The sequence below is a fragment of the Ictidomys tridecemlineatus genome, chromosome 5, assembly GCF_052094955.1.
Source record: "Ictidomys tridecemlineatus isolate mIctTri1 chromosome 5, mIctTri1.hap1, whole genome shotgun sequence".
NCBI lineage: Eukaryota > Metazoa > Chordata > Mammalia > Rodentia > Sciuridae > Ictidomys > Ictidomys tridecemlineatus.
The window spans coordinates 6,427,681-6,453,207 of record NC_135481.1 but is presented as its reverse complement, the minus strand read 5'-3'; the positions used below and the strand labels follow the sequence as shown (position 1 = coordinate 6,453,207).

The 25,527-nt window shown below is 44.0% G+C and overlaps 1 non-coding gene across 1 annotated transcript; it reads left to right on the top strand.

The window, feature by feature from the left end:
* The first annotated feature begins 24,745 nt into the window (after positions 1-24,745).
* Trnak-cuu (transfer RNA lysine (anticodon CUU)) lies at positions 24,746-24,818 on the top strand. The gene has a single exon. It is a non-coding gene; the product is annotated as a tRNA-Lys (tRNA).
* Positions 24,819-25,527: the final 709 nt, after the last annotated feature.

Below are 25,527 nucleotides of genomic sequence, written 5' to 3'. Positions count from 1 at the left end.
CTTGGAGGCTCTTGGGGCGGAGCCATGGGGGCAGATGGCCAATCGTCGGCCAGAGTAGCGGTTCCCCAACTCTTAAAAGGAGCCGCACCGACACTTTCCTATTTTTCCACGACCCATTGCAGGCCACCGGTGAACCTGAATGGACTCTTGCGGTTCCCACCTACAACAAAGGCATCCACCAAAGGCAGCTGCTCATCGTCCGAGCCATCAGGACCAGGCTCCCCTTCACCTGGCTGGAAGACGCATTGTCAGGGCTTACCCTTACAGTTTTGTGGGTAACGGGTCTAAGAGCCCTCGCCTGGCCTGGGGTCCTCGCAATCCCCACCGCCTGCAGCGCGTCCGGGGACCGGTGCCGCGCTGGCACTGGGGCTCTGATTGCAAGCACCTTACTGGCCCTTTGAGCTGTAGGGCTTGTGGGCCACGTACTGGTGCTGGTCTTGATGCAGTCCCACCAGCGGCGTGGCCCTTCGCTGCCCAAATGTTTCTTCCTCTACCCGACAGCCACCGACCTGCAGTTCTTGCTGACACTGCACTTCTGGGCGCTGCACTTCTGAGCGGCTTCAGCTGGTGCGCCAAGCACAAGGTGATGCTTGCATCGCCGTACTTAACTTGTACTCCGGCAGCTTCGTTCTCAGCTTTCTGAGAAAGTGTAGCACGCGGCGCACACAAGTCAGCTCCGTGTGCTCTTCGGGGTCCTGGCCGCCACGCCCATGGCCGTGTTCCTCACAGCCGCCTGTGCGCGGGATGAAAGTTTGTGCTTCCCGGACGGTGGTCCCGACTGGCTGGCGCTCTACCACCTGCAAAACACCCGCAAAGGGTCGCTGTAACCTTGATGCTTCCTCTGGCCACACTGGGCAACTGCTCCCTGTTGATGCTGAGCCCCCCTTCCCAAACTGCGCAGTTCACACTGGCTGTCCGACTTCCTGCATTCCGGAGTCACCCGCTTCTTGACCTGAATGCTGCTGGTCTTTGTGCTCTGCTGGCTGCCCAGCCAAGCGCTCACTCTCTGAGGTGCTGAATAAAATGCACGGTATGCCCTGGGACCGCACCTATTTTCTGGCTCAGGCCTACCTCTTCCTAGTCTCCACATGACTGAGGTACTCCAGCAGGTGCCCTGTCTACTGTACTCTGCTCTACTGTCCGCTGCACAGCAGCGACTGGCATCTGGCATCTGAGAGAGCTCTGCTGCCTGGTCATGCGCCCTGCGGATCTCCTAGCAAATGACAGTTGCGCTCTAGCAGCCCTGCTCTCCAACTAAACCTGAATCTGAGATACACATCACCTAATGAGACCCACCTATTGCTGTATCAGTACGAACAGGACCCAGACAAATGAGGCCATTGGGGTTACAGTGAAGAAGCAGTGTCTGATTTCCGGACGGGTACTCCGGGAACATTCAGAGAGGGAAGGTTCAGCCACTTGGTGGAGATTAAGACTGCGAGTTCTCCATTCACCTTCCATATAACCCAGGGGGAGTCCCTCCCTAGCCTCAATTCCCAGATTCTATAAGGAGGGTTGGGGACTAATTGAACCCTGGGGACCTGCCAGGTCTAGCATTTGGGTCTTTCTAGCACAGCCTCTGCAAACAGTGTGATCTCCATTCATCACCCTTAATAAAGTTCCTGCTGTGTTTCTCTTTCATTTTAGGAGGGAGTTGCAAGGAGAGGCCTGAGCCATTTTTGGAAAGCTGGAATGGAGGAACTGGGCTCAGAGAGTTTTTGGTGGCTGAAGATTCTGAGCTTTCATCTTTAAGGCCTGCCTGCTACATGTTTTTCCAGATCTTCAGGGCTTGGCTGCCCCCCAGCAGCACTGATTCAGCAGTATGCTGACTCTGAGGGGGGCAAAATAATCACCCTCTCCTGCTCCCAGGCTGTGTGGAGCAGCAGTGGTCTAGGTGGCCACAGAGGCAGAACTGGGAGAGAAGTCACGGGAAGCAGATTTCAATCCCTGTCTGTGACAAGTATTTCCCATTTTTGAGCACCTGGGCCTCACAAGATATTGAGTTCCCTGTCCTTGGATATACTCCAGCAGAGAGTTACAAAGAATGTTGGAAATAGAATTAATGCATAAGATAACTTGTGGAATGTGAAAGGTGGTTGCAGCATTCCCTTTTAGCCTGGAGATCCTGTAACTGAAATGGGACAGGTGGGACTATAACTTTAGGGATTGCATGGTATAAGCCTCAGCGGTCAGCATGGTCTCCCCCTGCTCCCTAAACACCTGAAGATAAATCTAAGGGCAAGGGATTTAAATCCCTTCTCTGGCAGGTACCACTAGATTCTCATATTGATACAGAGCCACATTAATGCATTCTCAACACAAAACTCCTAAGTGGATTAGATGGCCAGAGGTCAGATTTCATATTTGCATCCTTGAAAAGCCCTCATACATCTCACATCTATTTATTTTTATTTATTTTATTTTTTTGTGGTGCTGGAGATTGAACCCAGGGCCTTGTGCATTTGAGGCAAGCACTCTACCAACTGATATCCCTGGTCCACACCTATTGTTTCTAATGGAGAAAGACTTGATGCTTGAATGTAGAGGGAAAAAGCTATTGCCCCAATCTGACCAAGTAAGGAGTCTATGCAGAAACTTAGGTCCACCCCAAAGTCTGCAGATTTGCTTTACCAGAGCAGTCCAGAAGGGGGGCTGGTGACTGATGGAATAAGAGTCCCTGGGCCTATTATGTGAATAATATTATTTCTTTAAATTATCCAAGATGCAAACCTGGCATGGTAGTGCATGCTTATAATTCTACTTACTCAGGAGACAGGAAGATGGCTAGTTCAAGGCCAGCATGGGGAAATTAGCTAGACCTTGTCTCAAAATAAAATAAAAAATAAGGGCTGGGGATGTAGCTTAGTGGTAGAGCACTTACCAAGCATGCATGAGGTCCTGGACTCCATCCCCAATACCAAACACACAAAATATCCCAAATAGAAAGAATCTTAGTCCCTTCTAGTGCTTGTCCACTTAAAAGGAAACTGTTTTTTGTTTTTTTTTGAAAGTAGTGAATCAGAGGGGTTCACAAGTGTTTCCAATTTTTGATTATTTGTTCTTTTAAAAATGAGCCAATTGCCTGGCACTGTGGCCTACTCTTAGTCCCTTCTAGTGCTTGTCCACTTAAAAGGAAACTGTTTTTTTTTTTTTGAAAGTAGTGAATCAGAGGGGTTCACAAGTGTTTCCAATTTTTGATTATTTGTTCTTTTAAAAATGAGCCAATTGTCTGGCACCGTGGCCTACTCCTGTAATTCTAGAGGCTCAGGAGACTGAGATAGGAGGATCACCAGTTCAAAGCCAGCCTCAGCAATTTAGTGAGACACTCAGCAACTCAGCAAGACCCTGTCACTAGATAAAATATATAAAAGGACTGCAGATGTGGCTCAGTGGTTAAGTGCCCTGGGTTCAGTTCAGTCACTGGTACCAAAAAAAAAAAAAAAAAACAAAAAAAAAACCAATTACCAGGTGTAGTGGTATATGCCTGTAATCCCAGCAATTTCGGAGGCTGAAACAGGAAGATTTTAAATTCAAAGCCAGCTACAGCAACTTAGCCAGGCTCTAAGCAACTTGGCACAACCCTGTCTCAAAATTTAAATAAACAGGGATGGAGGTGTAGTTCAGTGGTAAAGTTCCCCTGGTTTCAATCCCCAGTACCCCGCCAAATTCTTAAAAATAAAAATGAGCCAGTTGACTGTGTGTGGTGATGCACACCTATAATTGCCTATAATCTCAGCTACTTGGGAAGCTGAGACAGGAGGTTTGAGAGTTTGAGGACAGCCTGCGTAACTTAGTGAGACTCTGTCTCAAAATAAAAAATAAAAAATAAAAATTTAAAAAGGGCTGGGCATGTAGCTCAGTGGGAGAGCACTTGTCTAGCTTGTTCAAATTCCTGGGTTCAATCCCCAGAAATACAAAGAAAAAAAAAGTGAAGTACTGATGCTCATTTCTCCCTCTGTGCAGAGGAATGTGTTTAGGGGAAGCAACAGGAGAAAGAAGGGGTCCCTACCCCAGTTTTCCTTTGTCTTCCTAAAGCTAAGCCCCTGAGTCAGGATGGACTGTGGGAGACCAACCTTGCACTAGATTGAGTCACACTCCGCGACTAGGTGCTGAGGCTCTCAGTCGCAGAAATGTAGCAGAGCTTTCCCCACTCTTCTTGGGTTCGAGGGTCGTATCTCGTGCATGGGTGTGTCTTGCAGCCCCATGGGTGAAGCTATGCTCACCTGTTCCTTTGTAATATGTTTAGGATAGAATTTTGCCCTGTTTAGGATAGAATCTTCCATAGAAGTGCCTTGTGTGTATCCGCTTCTCTTACTGTGCCCCTGGATGTGGCCTAGCCAGGTGTCAGTCAACCTGCTGACAGTGGACATCATGAAGACAGACTCAGCCCCCTGAAACCTGACCCCTTGACTCATTTAAATAACTTCTCCTCAATAAAAGGGGTCAGCGCATGTGTGTGCGCTCGCGCTAGAGCGCGCTCGCTCTCTCTCTCTCTCTCTCTCTCTCTCTCTCTCTCTCCCTGCGGACCCTTAAGGTCAGAGGAGCCGTCACAGCAACCCCAAAGAAAAAGGTACTTGTGTCTCTTGTGTGGTTATTTTGTGCCGCCCAGTCAGCCCAGTTCAACTGGAGTAAACCCTGAGCCTTTTAGTCGCGAGAACAGAAACCTGGCAATGGACCCTAAGAGATAAGAGTGGGACTCTGCCAAGAGAACATGCAGCCTATCTGGGGCTGCAAATACTCTGCATCAGTGATAAGAATATATTCAGTAGAAGCTTGAGCAACTGTCACTTCTAAAATCATTCTATTTAAAGAATGTTGAGAAAATTGTATCAATGACTCCACACACACGGTGGAGGGTATGACAAGCAAAGGCATTCAACTTGGAGTTAGCCCTTGCTCTTCCTGGCCTTGTGACCTGAGTCACTCGGTCCCTCTGAGCCTAGTGTCTTCATCTAGAAAGTGAGGCAGTTGAGAATTCCTTGTGCATTTACCAGGTCCATGGTTAATTTTTATCCCCTTGATGTTCTTTTCTAATTGCTCCTCACGCGCCAATTGTTTTGGGTTCTTTCTTGTCACAAAGCTAACATCCTAGAAAATATCACAGTTCATTGAACTCTTAGTTCTTGTGGATTGTTTCCTTTATTGAGAACAAGGGTGAGCTTTTACTGGCTCTTGTTATAAAAACATCAGTCTTGTTGTAAAAACATCAGTCTTTTCATCCAGAAGAGAACTGTGGATTTCACAAAGGGGCAAATCAAATATGCACATTGCACATCCTGGACAGAGCCAAAGTTCCTGAGGCTTCTCTGGGAAATTCCCTGGGGTGTGAAAATGAGATTCATTGTGTTCCCAGAAAGACAACCAAGAGGTGTCCCCAGCTCCAGCCAGAGAGTAGTGAAGAGGAAGCCCAGGCCCAGGGCACACTGGGAAGAATGTCTGGATAGAGAAGCTGGAAAAGTGTATAGTCAATGAACATAGAGAAAGGGACACAAAGAGACACATGCACAGAAGTGCAGAGTAGAATTACAAGCATATTTGATATTGTCATTCATCCCAGCACATCCCCGTCCCTTCACTTGCACGTGAGGGAGATTTAGACTCCTGAAACCCCTCCAAGTGGGTGGAAGTATAAACTATCAAACTTGTGCCACTAGTGGGGTGGCTGACTGGCTGAAAGATCATCTTCATCTTGCAGAAGTGACCCACTGTCCTTATGGCAGCAGGACCCCAGCGGCTCAGCCTGTCTAGATTTCCATGCAGTCACACAATCTGGCTGACTTGGGAGTTTTCCTCCCAACCCTAGCCACCTTTGCTCTTTCCCCTCAGAGCAGAGCAGCAGCTGAGCCTTTCTCTTTCATTCTACCTCACACCAGCTCCTCCATGGAACCCTGCAGGTGTTGGAGCTCCAACAGAAATGTTCTAGTTCAGCTGGGTATGGTGATGCCCACCTGTAATCCCAGCAACTCAGAGGATGAAGCAGGAGGACCACAAGTTCAAAACCAGCCTCAGCAACTTAGCAAAGCCCTCAACTCAGAAAGACCCTGTCTCTAAATAAAATACAAAAAAAAAAAAAAAAAAAGGCTGGGGATGTGGCTCAGTGGTTAATTGCCTCTGAGTTCAATGTACAGTACCAAGAAAAAGAAACATCCTAGTTCTTTTCTCAGCCTAGGGTGCTCTCTTTGGCTCCCTTATTTTCTACTTTATGCCCTATCCCCTGGCTGGACCCTGGGCCCTTCATCTCTATGATGGCTCTCAGCTCTCCACCCTCCTGCATCCCCATAGTTCCTAGGGCCCACAGACTGCCCTCCCTCGCAGTATTATGCCTGTAAAGTACCTTTTCATGTCTTCTCCAGTTATGAACCATCTGTATCTGATTCCTCTTTGTATCACATATACAGTAAGCTCCCAATAAATCTTTGATGAGGAAGTGAACACTACTCTTGTGTGTCCTCACTCTCCCATTTACTGTGTATCCTGTGGTCTTTGGTTCCTTCCCCCATTCCCTTAGACCCAGAAGAGTCCTCCAGAACCTCCCCTGCCTTCCAGAAGTCTGCTCTTAAAACCCACGCTCCTATGAAATGTGCCAGGTGACCTGAGCATCCAATTAATCTCCATATCATCTTTGAGAACGGGATCACATTATCATTCCCATTTCAAGAAATAGCAAACTGAGGCTCCAAGTAGAGAAATGGCATAGAGCTCATCGGCAACCTGTGCCTTTAATATGGGTTATCAGACTAGCATTAATCCAGATGGAAATGATACAAGTGAACATAGAAATGGCCGAAGGCTTGCTACTTTCTACGGATATTTTGACTTTTCTTTTGAAAACTATATCAATCCTGTTTAATTCCTTTGCTTTTTGCCCCCTAAGGAACCAGAGTCTCACCCTGTTGCCCAGGCTGGCTTCGAACTGCCTCAGCCTTTTGAGTAGGTGTGACTACAGGTAAGCACTGTAGTGCCTGGCTAAATTTTATTTTCAAAATTTGTCAAATTTGTATTAAGGCTATAGATCCATGTATATTTTATAATAAAGCAATGCTCTCTCCCCTCACCCTCAAGTAACTGACACTCTCGAAAAATGCTCCAGATACATCCTGCATAGCACTGTGGAGAACCCCACTTTGAGAAGCATGAACTTGCAAGATAAAGCCCAGAATTCTTAGCCTCCACCATAGCTTCTTTGTGGCCTCAGTCTCCTTCTCCAGCCTTCTTTGGTCATGCCCCCTCACACCCTGGACCGTGAGCAGGTCCACTTATGTTGTTCTATCTGCCTGGGGTTCCATCCCCCACAACTCCTTGCTCACTCTGAACCGCGACGTTCCATCATCCTGACTCTTCACCCCTAAATTCAGCATCCTGAACCCCTTCTCTTTCTCACCTTCTCACTTTCTTTTTTCTTTTCTTTTCTTTCTTTCTTTCTCTTTTTTTCTTTCCTTTTTAAAGTACTCAGGGACCAGACTGTGGATTGGGCCTACATGAAAAAAGGCTTCAGGACTCCTAGATGTGGCAGCCTTATCTGGGTAAGCTGTGCTGTTTCCATCATTTGTCTGCACTTTCTCTACTTCCTGAGTCCCCTCCAGTGTACCTGCCACAGGGTGCTGTGGAGATCCACATATATATGGCATATGGGACCTTGCTTCTCTGGTCTGTTTGTGTCCCCTCCATAACAACCTCTGGTCTGGAAAGGGTGTTAGAGGATTACTTGCTAAAATAAAAATGTGTGTAACCCTGTTTCCTTTCCTCATTCAGTTTCTTTGTTCTTATCATCCTGATTAAAAGAGATCTGCAAAATAGTTCTCAATCTCCTGGGAATAGAGTGAGCTCCACTTTAAATGCCTTTCTGTTATGACTGAATAATCATCTCCTAAGTACTGCACATTGTGAATGGTAGAAAGTAAGGCTGTGTGTGTGTGTGTGTGTGTGTGTGCGTGCACGCTCGCGCATGAGTGCTTGCACATGTGTGTAAGGAAATAGTAATAACAAAGGGAGACATGGCAGGGAAGGTGGCAGAGTGGCTGAGAGGCCAAGCTGCCAAGCTTTAATGTTCCAACAGGTTACATTAGGTCATTAGTAACATAGCTACATTATTGTTTATCAGTAAGGTTGTTTATTCAGTGGTTACATTTCACAGTTACAATATGCAATGTTAGGAGCTTTGTGAAGCTCTCAACATAGTCCATTGTCTGAAGTTACTGTTAGGGGAGCAGATCCAGGAGCACCACAGCTTGGTGAAGCATTGTAGTTATTAAGCAAGCAATTTTCTTTATTCCCAAGAGTTATGTGCCTAAGACCAAGGTGGAAACCCTCCTGAAGTACACTGCTACAGCAGCCAGGTATCCCATGTCTTTCACTCGGAAGTTTCCCAGCAGCCAGGCATTCTGTACCTTTGCACAGAAACTTCCTAGCCACCAAGCATGCCATGATCACGAAGCTTATCAGAGACCCCAATCCCAAACACAAAACCGCCACACATGTGGGGGAGCACTTCTACAGTGACTTCTCAGTCACTGTCCCATGACTTCTCAGTGCTGTCCCAGGGGAGGTAGTAACATAAGGGGGGACCAACAACAATAAAAAATTATGTATATATAATTAACAAGATGAGCAAGACATAAGTTCATAAACTAAAGAATATGTAAGTTAAAAGCATTCTTAGAGGTCCTATAAAATGACCTTGTTTTAGTGATGGGGAAATTTAGGTCTGGGGGCCGGGGGACAACTGTTTTAGGTCATACAGGAAGTTGATGTCACAACCTGCCTCTCTCAGTCAGACAGGGTCCCAGAAAAAAGGCAGGCCCACTCATCCCTGTGTAGGGTCCTCAGGCATCTAATTGGCCCAGCACTGAGCAGTCCCAAGACCCTCAGTGTTAAAACTGAGACAGTCCTGGGCAAACCCAAGTGGTGGTCACTGTTAGCCTGTGAGTCATGGCCTCTCTCCCCAACCTGGCTATCAAATCTCCCACACAACTTCCAGAAAAAAATGGAAAGACAGAGATACCTGGGACGCAGCTGTCACTGTCCTCGGGGCTTGCCAGGACCCACCACTCAGCCTGGCCTGGCAATAAGGTGGGCTGCACAGCACCTGCCTTGCTGGGGCACTTCCTGCTTAGTGCTCTGCTCCTTTTGTACTTCAGGAGGGTTTCCACCTTGGTCTTAGGCACATAACTCCTGGAAATAGTGCTCTGCTCCTTTTGTACCAAAGACACAATTTTTAAAAGTTCTCTTGTGGCTGTTTAACTTTGTTCCCCTAAACATTTCTTCTAATAAATACCAGGATCCATGTGGCATATATTTTGAGAGGCTCTGTATAGCAATAGGCTAGCATATTCTTTTTGTTGTTTTGCTGTTTGAGGAGATCCTGCTAGCTCTGTCCCTAAATTTTATGTGATCTTGAGCAAATTCCTGCCTATCTCTGGATCTTTTTTCCTCATGTGTGAACTGGGAAATGCTAGACTCTGCCTTGTTCAGTTGCTCTAAGAAGTAAGGGAGAGCCAGGTGCGGTGGCGCATGCCTGTAATCAAAAAGCGGCTCTGGAGGCTGAGGCAGGAGGATAGTAAGTTCAAAGCCAGCTTCAACAACTTAGGCGCTAAGCAACTCAGTGAGACCCCATCTCTAAATAAAATACAAAAGAGGGCTGGAAATGAGGCTCAGTGGTTAAGTGTCCCCGAGTTCAATCCCCAGTACAAAAAAAAAAAAAAAAGAAAGAAAGAAAAAGAAAAAGAAAAGAAAAGTCAGAAGTAAAGGAGAAAGAACCAGAGAGTGAGAACTCAACAAAAGGAATTTGTTGTCCTCTCTGGTCCTCAATGGCTCAGGGTTCAACTGGTCTCTTCTTCCTAGGTTTGGGGGGTTAGTGAAGACACTGAGAATCATCATGGATAAAAATTGAATATTTATCTCTCCTGGCCCCTGCACATCCAGAAATTAACTTTGCTGCAAAATATTTATGAGTTTCCATGCAGAGGTTTTTCTTCAGAGCCCTGTATCTCCTGAGAAGATTAGAACAGAGTAGAAGTTCCTATGGATGCTGTTAGGGTTTGGATGTGAGGTGTCCCCCAAAAGCTCACATGTGAAACAATGCAAGAATGTCCAGAGGAGAAATGATTGGGTTGTAAGAGTCTTAACCCAATCAGTGAATTAATCTCTAATAGGGATTAACTGAAGCGGTAGGGTGTGGCTGGAGGAGGTGGGAATTGGGGGCTGGCTTAAGGGTATATATTTGTATCTAGCAAGTGGAGTCTCTCTCTCTCCTTTCAGATCATCCTGTGGGTTGCTTCCCTCTGCCACACTCTTCTGTCATGATGTTCAGCCTAACTTCAAGCCCCAAGGAATGGAGTTGGCTGACTATGGATTGAGACCTCTGAAACCGTGAGCCGCCAAATACATTTTTCCTTCTCTATACTTGTGCTGGTTGGTCTTTTAGTCACATCTGTAGAAAAGCTGACTAAAATAGTGATCAAGTTTTCTGTATTCAGAGTTGCAATAATCCCTAATGGGGGGAGTTGGCCTTGGGCAGGTGGAGGTGGAGTGAATGGAAGGGAGCTGGACTAATAGGGACCTCTCCAAGTCTGCCCCTCACTTGCTGAGTGACAACAGTAAGTTCTCCGAACCTCTGGTTCCCCATCTACAAGATACATATATAGATCAGTGGTCTCCAAGGTTCTTTCTTGGTCTTAATTTTTTGTATCTGGGTTCCTATACCTGGCACTGTGCTAGGTATACAGCAGGCATTAATAAATGTGGCATTTGATGAATGTTTTCTATGAATTAATACATATGGAGCTAGGGTTGTAGCTCAGCTGTAGAGTGCTCGCCTAGCATGTGTGAGGCCCTGGGTTCGATCCTCAGTACCATATAAAAGTAAATAAATAAAAATAAAGATTTTTAAAAAGATATTTATTTATTTTTTTTGTGAGCCACCCAGCTGTTTGGCAGTTTTTGTTTTGTTTTGTTTTTAAAGAGAGAGAGAGAAAAATCTTAATATTTTATTTTTTAGTTTTCAGCAGACACAACATCTTTGTTTGTATGTGGTGCTGAGGATCGAACCCCAGCCGAACGCATGCCAGGCGAGCGTGCTACCGCTTGAGCCACATCCCCAGCCCTAAAAAGACATTTTAAAAAAATACATACTGAGGGGAGGAAACTGTTACGATGAGAACTTTGAGCCTTCCCATTCTCTTGCAGGGGGAGGCCACCACCCTAGGGTGGGATTCACTCATTAGCTCTCCAGACTTGCAGCACAATCCTGAGGTCCCAACTCCGATTTCCTCCTTCCAGTATAACAAACTTCTCTTGCAACTTAGCTCCATCCTGAAAATCACCAAGAGACCCTAACCCCTTCTGTGAAAACAAACTGGCTTGTAGTTCAAGGCTGCCCTATTTGATGCTGGAATTGGACCTCATCTCTATGTTACCTACAGAAGTGATGGTGGCAGAGACCACCTGTGAACCCAAGATGCTCAAGATCCTGATGGCAAGAATGATTTGTACAAAAGGGTGGTCCAGGGCTGGGGTTGTGGCTCAGCAGCAGAGTGCTTGCCTAGTGTGTGTGAGGCACTGGGTTCAATTCTCAGCAACACATAAAAATAAATTAAAATATTTGTGCCCATCTACAATTATTTAAAAAAAAAAAAGTGGTCTAGGCCTTTGCCTTTTGTGGAGCTTCTCTCCAGTGTATGCTTCCCTACATGGGCTTTCATGCAACTCACTAACTCACTGTACTTTAAGTTCTTGAAAAGAAGAGACTCAATTCGAAGACAGCAAAAGTTGGACACTCATGTGGTTCTTCCTTCTGTTCAAAGGTCAGTTCTCCTCGTATTCAGAGCTCTCACTCTTGAACTTATTTCTGTCTCTCCAAGAAACTGTCCCCATCTTTTGCCCCAGCTGACAACCTGCAGGTCTCAAATGGAAGGGCATTTCTTCAAATGGGTCTTCCCTACCCTCTAATCAAAACTAGGTATCCTGCTGTATCTTCTTTAGAGTTTTTTTGTTGTTGTTCCAGTATTGAGATTGAACCTGGAGTGCTCCGCCATTGACTATATCCCCTTATTTTTTTATTTTGAGGCAGGGTCTTAATAAATTGCCCAGGTTGACCTTGAATTTGCAATCCTCCTGCCTCAGCCTCCTGAGTCACTAGGATTATAGACATGTGCCACTGTGTCCAGCTGTCCTTTAAAGGTCTTTGTGGTTTTCCAAAATGATACTCATTTTCATGGATCTTTCTTTCTCCATGTGTTTATTGCAGATCTCCTCTGTCATGTCATGGGATCATGTCTTTTTCATCACGTAACCCCAATACCTTGTCATTTTTCATTTCTTAGTTCTTTTTTTTTTAAACTGAGGATTGAACCCAGGGGTGTTTACCACTGAGCTACATCCCCATCCCTTTTCACTTTTCATTTTGAGATAGGGTCTCACTAAATTGCTGAAGGCCTCATTAAGATGCTGAGGCTGGACTTGAACTTCTCCTGCCTCAGCCTCCCAAATTGTTAGGATTATAGGCATGTGCCACCATGCCCAGCCTTCTTACAGCCCTTATCATTTATTTCTGGTATTAATATAGTATCAGCTTTCCTTTGACCAGTATTAGCCAGGCACATCTTTATCTGTGTCTATTTTATTTTATTTTCTCTCCTTTTTTCTCTGTGTCTATTTTAGATGTTTCTGTAAAAAATAGTATATGGTTTGATTTTGTTTTAATCCAGACTGACAATCTTTGTCTTTTATCTTCCTAATCCTTCCTAATTTAGTTCATTCCCATTTATTATGGTTATATATAGTTGGCTATATTTCTATCTTATTTTATGTTTTATAGTTATCTTGTGTTTTTTTTTCTTTTTTTAAGGGATGGTCACATGGGCACAGTGGTGCATACCTGTAATCCCAAATCCCCAAAATTTGGGAAGTTGAAATGGAAGATTGCAAGTTGAAGGCCAGCATGGGCAAATTAGTAAGACACTGTCTCAAAATTAAAAATCTAAATTATTTGCTGTTGTCATTAACATATTCTAGAAATGTGAATTAAATCACATGTTTCTGCCAGATGTGGTGGTGCATGCTAGTAATCCCAGCAGTCTGGGAGGCTGAGGCAGGAGAATTGCAAGTTTGAGGCCAGGCTCAGCAATTTAGCAAGGTCCTAAGCAACTTATCAAGACCCTGTCTCAAACTCAAAAATACAAAAAGGCTGGGGATGTAGTTCAGTGGTGGTTCTGGGTTCCAATCCTACTGCCAATAAAATATGTTTATGAAAAAAATAAAGGGGTAGGAATATCTGTCTATGTTGTCCATGCTTGCCAATGTTTTGGCTGGGCACAAGATCACGAGCCACCACACACCTTGTAGATTCAAACAGCAATTTTTTATTCCCGAACTCACACCGGCCTCTACAAACACAGTTCTGGGGAAATCCAAGTTCTCCCGCACAATTCATGTCCCAAAACTCTCTCTCTACGAGAACTCAGCGGGAACTCAGGCAGCAGAAACGCCCTATTCCCCTGCAGCAATAATCTTAAACCTGGAACTTCCCTAAAACCACATTGTCTTAAACCGGGAACGCCTTAAATTTGTCTTAAACCAGGAAAACCCTAAACCCAAATTATCTTAAACCCGGATACTTCCTAAAACCTGCAGGATACACCCTAATCCTGGATCCACCCTGGTCCTTGAGCAGGGTCACCTTTCTCAAAGACACATGCAATGTCCAAGGCAAGTCTATTTAACATGGGGTACACTGGCAAGGAAATTTCGATGCGTCATTCCTACTTGGCAATGGCCCTCAGCACATGCTGGCTTCAAATCCCTGGGCTCAAGTCATTCTCTTGCCTCCGCCCTTCAGACTAAAGATAAACTCCACCAGGTCCAGCTAATTTTCTCTCTTTTCATTTGGACTTTTTTTTTTCTCTCTCATTTTGTTGCTTTCTTCTAGTACTTTGAAAGTTATATACTCTATTTCTATTTCTAGTCTCTTAGTAACTATCCTATAATGCTTAACAAGTCTCCTTTTTTTTTCTTTTGGTACCAGGGATTAAACCCAAGGACCCTTAACCACTGAGCCACATCCCTAGCCCATATATATATATATATATATATTTAGAAACAGGTCTCCTGGAGTTGCTGAGGCTGGCTTTGAATTTGCAATCCTCCTGCCTCAACTTCCTGAGCTATTGGGATTCCAGGTGTGCACCCCTGTGCCTAGAGCTGTTTGTATTTTGTCCAGCTTTTCTAGTGATCCTGGCAGGATGGTTGTTCTGCTCCAAACTAGTCCAACACAGCCAGAGGCAGAAGTTCTCAGAAGTCCTCAACTCAGTTTCCTAAAAATTTCACGTTTTTGATGTGAGGCTGCAGTGGGAACTCCAATTAGGAAACTGAGGGTTTCAGATTTTTTTTAAATTATTATTATGATTAAATATATATAATATTTGTCGTTTTGGCTATTTGTGAGTGCACAACTCAGTGACATTAAATTTAGTCCTGGCATTGTATAGTCATCACCATTGTCTATATCCAAAACTTACTTTATCATTCCCTACCAAAACTCTGTACCCATTAAATAATACGATGAGAATAGAAAGTCTGGGGGTCCATTTACAGACTATAATATTCAGCCTTAATTGGATCCAATTGTAGCCCTTCCCTTTTGCCCACTCAATTTTAAAATGAACCAACTGCATAGTTTGGAACTGCGAACTCCTCCAGAGTGAAGGGCAGCAGTGGTTGGGTTAGCCATATAAGCAGATGGGCTTTCGAGCCAGGTTCTGGTAGCAAACCCTTTTGCCAGAAGTAAGGCTCACACCCCCGACCCACCGACCCCACCCGACACAGACACCCCCCCCATACACATTTTCCTGCTCCTGTTTGATTTCTTGTGGCACCTTTGTTATTTCTAACAATACCACTCCCTGCCTTCCCCATCAATCCCCTGGATCCCTGGTAATCTCTAGTTTCTTTCTCTATGAATTTACCTATTTTTTTTTGTTTGATTGGTTTTTGTTTGTTTGTTTGTTTTTTGCAATGCTAGAGATCAAAACCTAGGGCCTCATACATGATAAGCAAGTGCTCCACTACTACACTATGCCCCGAGTCCTGAATTTGCCTGTTCTAGGTACCTCATCCAAGTGGACTCATATAATATTCATAATATTTTTTCTTCCATGTTTGGTTTATTTCACTTACCATAATTTTTAAAGATATACCCATCTTCTAACAGATATCAAAGCTTCCTTTTTAAGGCTGAGTAATACTCCACTGTAGATATATGCCACATTTGTTTATTCACTTGGCTGAATAATGCTGCTATGAACATTTGTGCATAAACGCCTGTTCTGATTATAGAGGTTTTTAATGGCTCTGTGGGGACATATTTCCTGTTTTGTAAAATTAAATAATTAGACGACTTCTAGGTCTAACACTTCAAGAAATGAATGGGCTCCTGAAAAGACTGAAGCTGAAAGGTCAAAGAACATACGTGCAAGTGACCTGCTTTCTAGAATGTCAGAGCTTCTCATGTGCCCACTGCCTTGGGGCCCCAGGCACTGTGTGCAGCAACCCTGCTGGCCAAGGCTTGGCCGGGCAGCCCTCTCTCCAGAGCAGCCCAGGGAGGCAGAGGACAGTTGCCCAGGAGGATATATTTCAGTTGAGCCGGGCAGCCAGGACGCTACTTCTCCAGACCATTTCTAATCCCCTGATGACTGGGCACATCTGGGTGGGGGTTTCTGGCCAGAGACCACTCTTGGAAGGGGTGTCTTTGATGGAGAAACTTCGTGCATCTCAGGCCTACTGTGGGAACCTAGAGCTCAGCTGATCCTCATTAGGCCCGAGATGGCAGAGAGGCCTGTCCCCACCATTGAGCCAGCCTGGGAGGTTCAGTCACTAGCTCCCAATCTGCTGCAAAGGTTGAAGACTGGCAGCCTGCAGGTTATAACTGACCAGTGGATAGGTTCCTTTGAGCTGGTGTAGTATTAACATTTAAAAAATATTTAGCTACCAAGATTTAAATTTTTTTCAGGATTTTTTTTTAACTTAAAATCCATATTTCTGGTTCCTTTCTAAATAGTCAGAAGAATGGTGGTCAGGGCTCACACACCTAGCAATGGTTGCCCATTTAGATCAAATGTTAAAAATACAACCTAAGGGCTGAGGCTTTGGCTCAGCGGTAGTGCACTTGCCTGGCATGTGTGAGGCACTGAGTTTGATTCTCAGCACCTCATATGAATAAGTTAAAAAGTAAAGGTCTATTAACAAATATATATATATTTGTTAAATCCAACCTAGCCAGGTACGGTGGTGCATACTGTAATCCCAGTGTAATCCTAGCAGCTAGGGAGGCTGAGATAGAAGGATTGCAAGTTCAAAGCCAGCCTCAGCAAAGTGAGGCACTATGCAACTCAGTGAGATCTTCTCTCTAAATAAAATACAAAACAGGGCTAGGGATGTGGCTCAGTTGTCAAATGCCCCTGAGTTCAATCCCAGCTACTCAAAAAAAAAAAAAAAAGAAAGAAAAGAAAGGGGCTGGGGATGTGGCTCAAGCGGTAGCGCATGCGTGCGGCCCGGGTTCGATCCTCAGCACCACATACCAACAAAGATGTTGTGTCCGCCGAGAACTAAAAAAATAAATAAATAAATAAATAAATATTTTAAAAATTCTCTCTCTCTCTCTCTTCTCTCTCACTCTCTCTTTAAAAAAAAAGAAAGAAAGAAAAAAGAAAAGAAAGAAAGAAAAAAAAAAAAAGAAAATCCAACCTCACAGGCACCACTGATCCCTCCACTTGTCCATCTGGCCTCTTTTAGCACCCTAATGGCAGACAGGCACCAGAGCTCTTACAACTAAAATCCCTTTTCAGCTAATTAAGAAGGGCTTCATACTAGCCCCCAAATGAAAAAGGTCACATTACTGAAAGCTTGGTCCTTCTCCCCCATGTCAATCCAACAAAGAGGACACATTTTTAAAAAAAGGAAAAAGAAATTTTATTGCTTTGTTAGCAAAGGAGAAACAGGGGACTCCTGTCCCAGAGGCTGTGATTCTGTCTATCAGGTGGGTAATTTAAAGGTTAAAAGAGGTAATTTAAAGGTTATAATCCATGCTTCTCTGTCTGGAGTTGTAATTCACTTGTTAATTTAGGAGATAGACATTTGTGAGATTTTTGGTGCCATCCCCAAGTCTGAATTACTTCATTCCTGTGGTTTGTGTGCTCAAGGACAGGTAACTCTGCCTGGGGTAGAGGAAGAAAGATAACCCTGTTTCCCCTGAGATTAGGAAACTGGAGAGGTTAGGGAGGGTGAGGGAGAGAAGAAGAGAAAGAACCATATCCTTTAGAAAATAAGTTGCAGTGACAGAGCAGCAGGGGCTATATTCATAAGCATAAAGTGAACCACATTACAGTCACATTCAAGAATTCGTCAGCCATCCAGGCATGGTGGTGTACCCCTGTAATCCCAGCAACTGGGGAGGCTGAGACAGGAGGATCGAAAATTCAAAGCCTGAACAGCTCAGTGAGACCCTGTCCCTAAATAAAATAACAAAATAGGGATATGGCTCAGTGGTTGAGTGTCCTTGAGTTCAATCCTCAAAAAAAGAATTTGTCAGTTAATGGGGCATAATGAACAAATGATATTGCAAGATTGTTTTATCCAAGTGCCAATTCCGCCATTCATTAGCTATGTGACCTTGCACAAGTTACTTAACCACTCTAAACTTCCATTTCCTTATCCTTATGCTAACAACACTACCTTTCTTCCAGGATTATAATGAGACCTACATAAAGGAACACATGTAGGGCTGGGATTGTGGCTCAGCGGTAGATCGCTCTCCTAGCAAGGGCAGGACCTGGGTTTGATTTTCAGCACCACATAAAAATGAAGGCATTAGGGCTGGGGATGTGGCTCAAGTGGTAGTGCGCTCGCCTGGCATGCCTGTGGCCCAGGTTCAATCCTCAGCACCACATACAAACAAAGATGTTGTATCTGCCGAAAACTAAAAAATAAATATTAAAATTCTCTCTCTAAAAGAAAAAAAATAAAAAAATAAAGGTATAAAAAAATTTTTTAAAAAATGAAGGCATTGTGTTGTGTACATCTACAAAAAAAAAAAAAAATCTCTAAAAAAAACCCTGCACATGTACAGCATTGGAACATGGAAAAATGAAACTGAGAAGAGGTACAGTACAGAAGAAGAGACTGTGGTTTGGGCAGTTAGAGGCTTGGAAAGCGCCCAGGAATGCATGTGAGGCCCAGCTCTACCACTTGCTGGCTGTGTGGTGCTGAACATGTCATTTAGCCCAGCTGAGTCCCTTTCGGTACTTGAAGTGCCTCTGCAGAGTGGAGGCACCACAAATGACTGCTGTTATTATTATGAAGTGCTTGCTCTATTCTCTTGGCTTGCTTCCAAAACATTCTTGAGCTTGCCGCCCATCCCTTCCAGAGCTGGGGAATGGATATTGATCTGAAAGACAAAGAGACTCTGCCAGCACAATGGCAGCATTGTGAGCTCACGGGAGCACAATTTCCTTTCTGTCCTTTCAACCTTGAAGGGATGCCATTTGGGGCCTGAGTGGGAAGGCGTGGGAGCCATCCAGAGCTCTGTCAGGAAAGTCAAAGAAGCAAGGAAGAGGAGGGACAGCCACACGGAATCCTAATGTGTCTGTCCTCTAGTCATGTAAATGAAGAATCAGGGGCTCAGACTGGAAAAGTGACTTGCCTGGCCCATAGAGCAAATCCGAGTGGGGCCTGGAGCTGGAACCACACAAAGGGGTCACAGGGAAGCCCAACTGCTTGAGGACTTGCCACCCTAAGGGACACTTCAACTTTGGACATTTGACCTTTTCTCTAAATGAAATTGTATATTCTATCATTAAACACACTGACAAGACGCAAAAGGCAAACATTTATTTTACTACTTAAATATTTAGGATAAATCTAAACTCTTAAAACCTTATTTTAGCATTATTCCTTCCATTTAAAATAACAGATGGAATTTACATACCACAAAAATCAGCCTTTGTTAAACTGTATAAGTTCACGGAGTTTAATATATATTTACATTATACATACATGCGTGTGTGTTTGTGTGTACGTATATGCAATCATCATTACTATCTAATTTTAGAACATTTCCTTCATCCTTTCCACAGGCTCTAGCAACCATTAACCTTCCTTTTGAATCTGTGGGCCTGTCTATTCTAGACATTTCATAGAAATGGAATCATACAACTTGTAGTCTTTCGAGACTGACTATTTTCACAAGCATAATATTTTATAGAATCACTCATTCTGTAGCGTGTATTAATGGTTCATCATTTTAATGGTTGAGTAAAATATTTTTAAAAATATTTGGGCTTGGGGCTGGGGATGTGGCTCAAGCGGTAGCGCGCTCGCCTGGCATGCGTGTGGCAAGATGTCCGAAGAAAACTAAAAAATAAATATTAAAATTCTCTCTCTCCGTCTCTCTCACTCTTTCTTTAAAAAAAAAAAAATATTTGGCTTTTTTTTTTTAGTTGAAGGTAGACACTTTATTTTATTTTTATGTGGTGCCAAGGGTTGGACCTAGGGCCTCATGCATGCTAGGTAAGCACTCTACCACTGAGCCACAACCCCAGCCAGATGGCTGAATAATATTATAGAATATTTTATTTATTTATCAGTTGATGGACATTTGGTTTGTTTTCACTTTTGGCAATGATAAGTAATGCTTCTAAGAACATTTATGTACAAGATTTTGTGCAAATATGTTTTCATTTCTTTGGAGTGTATACCCTGAGGGTTGAACTGCTGGATCTTATGGTAACTATATACATAATCTTTTTTTATCCCCCATGCTGGGGAGTAAACAGAGGGCCCTGTGCATGCTAGGCATTTGCACTATCACTGATCTACAGCCCTGCCCCCCCCCCAATAACCTTTTGAGGAGCTGACAATGGTTTTCCACCATTTGACATTCCCACCAATAGTATACAAGGGTCCCAATTTCTCTGCATCCTCAGCAACACTGGTTCTTCTCTGTCCTTCTGATTGCACCCATTCTAACCGGCTTGGCAGCTGTGCTCTTTCCCTTGCCTTTTAGGCTGCTTTCCTGTCCCCACTCTTGAAATGCCCGCAGATCCCACTGCACCCCTTTCCCTACAATCAAATCTCATGTGATCAGGAAGCCATCTCCTTGATGTGAATGAGATCATTGGAAGGAGCACATGGCAGGAAGCTACTCATTTAATGGGCACCCACCAAGGGTGGAAAACAAGGTCCTTGTCCAGCAAGCTCACGATTGGTGAGAAAGCCAGGTGATCTCAGTGCCAGGTGGCATGCACCATGCATGTCCATTCACAGTCCTCAGTACACTCCTAGGAGGTAGGCAGGCAGTTTTCAGTTACATGGTGTAACAAGCAGGGCCATCTGAACATTGGTTTCTTGGGCCAGTATCTCTTGAGTACTTCTTGTCCAATTGGTCATGACAGAGGGACAGTGTTGAGAAACATCTCGTGCCTTCCTGGAGGACCTGCTTCTTGATCTAGGTCTTCCGGGATGGAGTTGAGAAAGGATAATAGGGGTGAGCACCCCAAATTAAGAGAGAAGTGCATCTGGCTCTGGAGGTGTAGTAATACAGGCTTTGCTCTATCCAGGATTATCTGGTACATGAAGGAGTGGGCAATCCATGAGGCCAGCAAGGTTGCTGAGGGCCATTACCAAGTAGGAATGACGCATCGAAATTTCCTTGCCAAGCGTACCCCATGCTGCTTAGAGGACATTCGATGGGACATTGCATGCATGCTTTCATAAGGTGACCTTGCTCAAGGACCAAGGCGGATCCGGGTTTAGAGCTGATCAGGTTTGAGGAAGTAAACGGCTCCTTGAGTTTAAGGCGTTGCCAGTTTAAGATAATGGGTTTTAGGGAAGTTGGAGATTGAAGATTATTGGCACAAGGTAGCAGAAATTAGACCAGGCAAGACCTGGTAGGCCTCATCTGGGAGTCTGGACTTCATCCTGAGGCAAAGGAACAACCATGAAGTGCTTTAGGGGAAATATCAAAGGTTGTACTAGCTACAGAGGTCTCAACCCAAATCATGAAGGAATCTGATTTAGCTGTGATTGGTACACAGGTGTAGAAGGGGAGGGGACAGGAGTCCAAGGGTCTTCATAAATCTCATCTCAGCCATCTAATGATGCTACAGTTCCTTTCAATGAAATTACCTTGCTGAAATTTCAATTTTTGTGCTTTAGACTGGCCTAGACCCCAGCTCACCCTCTTCTCTCTGATTCAGACAGGTGAACTGAGAAGGCAAAGGAGTGCAAGAAGAAATGCTGGTGGAGATGGTGAGAGATACGGAGGCCTCCATGGTGATACCAGCCTTGTTCCCTCAGCCACCCATCCTCCACCCCCACCCCCCAGACTTCTCCAGGCCTAACATCTAGGAGAAATCAAGTTGAATCTCTTGGAAAGAAGAGCTTTTCTGTTTGAACCAACTCTAAAGAGGAGACAGGCCGCTAGTATTTTTGACCAGAGTTCTAGGTGAACAACAATTCCTTAGCTGTTGGCTAGGAGGCTCCTTAGACCCCTCCTAAGGCCTCCCCTGCTCTTACCCTTCGATTGCCTTTTACCCCCACCACCACCACCACATACTTTGTAGATGAAGAAACAGAGGCCTGCATTATGGAAGTGGCTTGTAATAAAGGTTAAAATTCCAAAGAAACTTGCTCAAAAAATTAAAAATAGAATTGCCACATGATCCAGCAATTCCATTTCTGAGTACATACCCAAAATAATCGGCACCAGGGACTTAAATGGATATTTTCACACCCATGATTATAGCAGCATTATTCACAACAGCCAAAAGGTAAACAACCCAAATGTCCTGATAAATAAACAAAATTGTGGTGCATACATATGCTAAAATATTATTCAGTTTAAAAGAAATGAAGTTCTCACCCAAACAACATGGATGGATCTTGAAGTCATTGTGCTATGTGAAATAAGCCAGATGCAAAGAGTCACACTATTGTATGATTCCACTTACGTGACTACCTAATGGTCAAGTTCGTGACAGAAAGTAGAATGGTGGTTACAGGGCCTAGTAGGAAGGGAAAATGGGAGTTATTGTGTAAAGGTTATGAACTTCAGTTTAGGATGATGAAATAGCTTTGGAGATGGTGGTGGTGATGGTTGCACAATAATGTGAGTGTGTTTAATACCACTGAACTGTACACTTTAAAATGTCAATTTTATGTTATATACATTTTACCACAATAAAAAAAGAAAGATACGCAATACACAGTTCCATCCAGGTATCTTATAATCAGAAGATTTATTCTGAATAATAGGATCTGTATAGCAATGTCTCTTTACTATTTTTATTTTTTTAGTTGTAGATGGATACAATACCTTTATTCATTTATTTATTTATCTTCATGTGGTGCTGGGGATCAAACCCAGTGCCTCACATGTGCTAGGCAAGTGGTGCTACTACTGAGCTACAACCCCAGCTCAGCAGTGTCTGTTTTGGGTCTTGGTACACAAAGAGTTGATTCAGTTTAAGTGGCTTGATCCTAAAAACATTAGGATCTGAACTGGGTAATTGGTCAGCTTTCCTTTTTTGGCTTGACTGCTAGAAACCTTTGGACCAGATTTGTAGTCCACCATTTTTTTTTTTTTTTTTTTGGTACCAGGGATTGAACCCAGGGGTGCTTAACCACTGAGCCACATCTCCAGCCATTTTTATTTTTCAATACTGGGTCCCCCTAAATTGTTTAAGGCCTGGCTAAGTTTCTGAGGTTGGTTTTGATATTGTGATCCTCCTGCCTCAGCCTCCTGAGCTCTGCTGAGATTACAGGCTTGTGTTTCTGCAACCTACTCATCTTTTTTTTTTCTTTTTTGACAGTACTGAGTACTAAACCTCCAGGATCTCCCCCAGGGCCTTGGGCATGCTGGGCATACTGAACAAGAACTCTTAGCCCTGAGCTACACATCCAATGCCCCATATGTATGCTTCTGTAATAATAAAAAGATAATGTTTTTAAAAGGTAGATGAGAGGGCTGCATATAGTGCTGCACACCTGTAATCCCAGTGATTAGAGAGGCTGAGGCAAGAGTCAAAAGGATGGCAAGAAAAAAAAAAAAAGGATGGCAAGTTTGAGGCCAGCCTGGGTAAAAATTTTGGGGGGTATTTTATTTTTGGTACTAGGGTTTGAACCAAGGGAAGCTTCAGCACTGAGCTACATTCCCAGTTCTTTTTTAGTTTTTGTTTTGAGACAGGGTTTTGCTAAGTTGCTGAGGGTCTGGCAAAATTGCTGCGGCTGGCCTCAAACTTGTGATCCTCCTGCCTCAGCCTCCTGTATCAGTGGGATTACAGGAATGCACTACTGAGCCCAGCTACTCTTGAGTAATTTAGTAAGATCCTGTCTCAATGCAAAAAATAAATTTAAAAAACTGATATGTAGCTTATTGATAGAGAGCCCCTGGGTTCAATCCCCAGTACAGGGGGAAAAAAAAACAAAAACAATTATATATGCTGAAAACCCCCGGTCAGTTGTATTTCAGAATTTCCCACCTTATTTTGTTATGGCTTCCTTGTGATACCATTCATCTTCTGCCTCTGTTCCCTTTATTTCCTGTAAGCTTGAATTAATATTTTATGCCGATGGATCCAAATGAAACATTTCTGTCTGGTGTTAATAATACCATTGATCTTAAGAAATGATTAAGATCTTAAAAAAATAAAGTAAAAAATAAAAATAAGTAATTACCATTGATCTCGTGGCACTATTGAAGACACATTATCATGTCGAGGATCAGTAAACCTCCGGCACAACTCGGATTAATTTCTGACCTAGGGTAGTGCCAGCCTGATCCTCCTTTCTACAGTTAGAATGTCTAGTCTTGCACCTAGTAACGCCGGTGGTGTTCCTGGAACCCTGTGGGACCGTGCAGCGCTCCACCGACTATGTAGCGTAAAGGTTTACCTGTAGTCAATACAGTTTCTTAAGAAAGTTATGCCAAAGGACGCTTTTGCTATACCTATTTTTCTTAAAAAGTAGAGCTCTCCAAAATTCACTGGGACCGTTGGAGACGGTGAAATGCAGTTCCTATTGGAAAAAAAAAAATTCTTTTTTTCGTTTTAGTGGGGGAGGTTTGGAATAGTGGTCCTTTCCCACCCTGAAGTTCTCTACCGGTCTGTAGAGTGTTTTCACTTTTCACTTGTCTGTACGCGCGAACCCTACCTACGTGTGGCAGCTTCTCCGTTAACTTCGGGGGCTCCTTGCTGTGAACAATGCGGCAGGGCTTGACCGCCACCGTCCGCCCCACACACATCCCAGCAGTCTCCAGGCCACCCGGTGGGGGAGGGCCGGGCTCTGCAGCTGCGCCCGCGGCCCACGGCTCCTGGAGGTGCAGGACCTTACGGGAGCCGGCCCTGCCGCCACGCGGGCCCAGAACACGCCCTGCCCGGGGCAGGGCCGAGCCCTCTGCGCGCGGGAATCTGGGAGGCACCCACGCTCGCCCGGCGGGAGCCGAGGACCCCTCCCCTAGGGCTGCGATGCCTGCGGGGAAACTTCGAGAGGCCGACCGCTAGAGGGCCGCGCAACATTTTTACTAAATATCAGAAGTTTGGGCGCAGAGAAGCAGAAATGAAACACGATTTTGAAAGTCGCGGAAAACTTTACCAAAAAAGGTTATAAGAAGATCATTTAACACATAATGTAACCTTTGGAGCAAATTAAAATCATCTGAATCCTTTGAAGGGATCCAGGAAGGGCCGTTACCTCAACTGCCCGGCTAGCTCAGTCGGTAGAGCATGGGACTCTTAATCCCAGGGTCGTGGGTTCGAGCCCCACGTTGGGCGGTAATGTTTCCTTTTGCCTCTTCCCAAGACCGATTTCAGTTTTCAACAATTTCACTTCTTATCAACGGTATTAACTGATGTCAGCCAGGAGTTCGTATTTAAAAAACAATTGAATACATAAAAAACTGCAAAGACTCCTCCCCCGCCCAACGGAACCATAAGAATAGAAAATTTCATCTCAAAATATAAAGACAATATGGTTTGAAAAATATTTGATACCGAGTAAGAAATACATCATTGAATGCCAAAGGTTAGGGGTTAAGAAGACATTAAATCAAAGAAATTATAGAGTTCATAGACATTACTGAAGGGATCTCTGTCAAAATATTGATTTATTTATTTTTTACTTAATGCTATGTGTGATATTGAAGATTGATTTGGAGAATAGCTCTTTGAATCTTTGTAAACCACTATCTGTTTTGGTGATGAGCTAATAAGTAGCGATTGTGAACAGACCCTTAGGACTTTCTTATCCTTTTTTGTTTTTTTAGACAGTGATTCCAATTGCAGATTTTCCCTTGGATCTTTTTAGAGTCTCAAAACGCATCTCCAAACAAACATCTTTTCCTTTCCTCAAATCAAACGAGTCTCCTTTCCTTCATGTTTTTCTCAAATAATTCATTTTCTTTGACAAAACTTTGCTTTCATGTCAACATCTGCTCTCCTTGTCCTAAATAAATAAAGTCATCCCCCAGCAATTCTCATTCTC